Raw genomic sequence first — 1,944 nt, 5'->3', positions numbered from 1 at the left:
CCTGCTCCCTGCCTCAGCGACCCATGATTCTCTCTCATCATTGATCTTTCTCTCTCTCTCTCCTTCTCCCTTCCTCTCTGAAATCAATTAAAATTAGTAAATAAAATGCCACAGTCTAGACCAGTGATGGTGAACCTATGACACGCGTGTCAGAGGTGACACACGAACTCATTTTTTGGGTTGATTTTTCTTTGTTAAATGGCATTTAAATATATAAAATAAATATCAAAAATGTAAGTCTTTGTTTTACTATGGTTCAAATATCAAAAAATTTCTCTATGTGACACGGCACCAGAGTTCAGTTAGGGGTTTTCCAAACGCTGGCACGCCGAGCTCAGAGGTTCGCCGTCACTGGCCCAGACTGTGAATGTGCGGCTGGGCGGTCACAACCACGCTCTGGGGACCGCCATGCTCTGCTTGGGACACCCAGGGAGCGGGCTGGCGTTGGCGATGCTGCGAAGGGTGCTCTCCCAGGCGGTACCGCAGGCTTCACCCGCCTTTACCTCCAGCAAACCAGGGCTTCTGTTGTCACGGAGCCGACGGGGGGACTGCCCTCGCGGGGCAAACACCGTGCCCTTGGCAGAGGTGCCCGGACCGGGGCCCGAACCTGCCGTGTCCAGCCGTGTCCAGCCGTGTCCAGCCTATGTGTGGAGGGTTCTGGACCTTGACCTTGACCTTGAGTGACATCGACTTTGAGTGACATCAGCCTGTAGTGACACTGACCTTGAGTGACCTTGACTTCGAGTGACCTTGACCTTGAGTGACATGACGGTTCATGCACCTGGGACTGCAGCCCCTTTGAGAAGGGAGCTCTCCTGAGACGTCCTCATGCTTACGGAGCAGGCGTGTGGCCACCTGGTGCCGTTCGCTGACCAGCGTTTGTAACCGACGTTGGGGCCGCGCTGAGCCTGGGACTGGTCTTCACGGCGACTGGGGGGGTGTCGCAGGGAGGCGCCCACCTGCCCGCCTGCACCTCATGGCTGGCGGCTCCCGATCGTGACCCAAGAGCCCAATCGCCGGGACGGCCAAGCTGACGTGCGTCGCTGGCCACTCCCGCTGAGGGCGACGTCCTCATTCCCTCCTGTTACCGACGAGGAAACTGAGGACAGAGGCCGGGTGGGAAACGCTGACTCCAGCACCGGCCGGTCTCCACCCCTGGTCCCGCCAACGCAATGCGGCTGTCACCCCTTTCTCGTCCCGGGAGGCTCCGTGGCAGGAGGGAGCAGGTCACACGTGCGCAGTTTGCTATTTAAACAGGGCTGTCACAGGCTGTATTTTTAGAATCCTCGCCACGGGCGCGGATGGGATTGTGCGCCGGCCGGGCCCAGCCCCCGGCTTTGCTCACCTCCTGGGCTCCAGGGAATCCCAATATAGTTCCTGCCGTCCGTGCCTTTGCCTCTGGCTCATCCGGATCTTATTTTAAGGCTAAGACGCTCGCTGAGCTGGGTGTGGGGGAAGCTGGGAGCCACCGCCTGGTGTGTTAGTCCTGTTTCCGGAAGGTGGACGCACGAGCCCCCGATGGCAGAGGCCTCCCCAGAGCCCGTCTCCGTGTCCCGGACAAGCTTAGGCCACGCCCGCGTGGGACCCGCCCTCTGCTGGGAGGGCGCTGGGGGCCGCGTCCCCAGTCCTGGGTTTAATGGGAGCTGGTGTGTGACTTGGGAAGCTCCTTCCTGATAAGAGGCAGAGAGGAGGAAGCCGGCTGCTCCCCCCATTTCCTTCCTGCACGGATGGGACGCTTGCTTGAGGGTGCGACGTTCGGAGCTTCGGCAGCCGTCCTGTGCCCGCGAGGGAGACTCACCCACACGAGGGGACGGCCGGGCAGGAGGACAGCGAGTGCTGGGGGCCCGTGGCCTTGTTTTTTAAAAAATATATTTTTATAGATTTCAGAGAGGAAGGGCGGGGGAGAGAGAGAGAGAGAGAGAGAGAGAAACATCAACGATGAGG

This window comes from Myotis davidii, unplaced genomic scaffold (assembly GCF_000327345.1).
Source record: "Myotis davidii unplaced genomic scaffold, ASM32734v1 scaffold1055, whole genome shotgun sequence".
In the NCBI taxonomy this organism is placed as follows: Eukaryota; Metazoa; Chordata; class Mammalia; order Chiroptera; family Vespertilionidae; genus Myotis; species Myotis davidii.
This window is presented reverse-complemented; position numbering follows the sequence as displayed.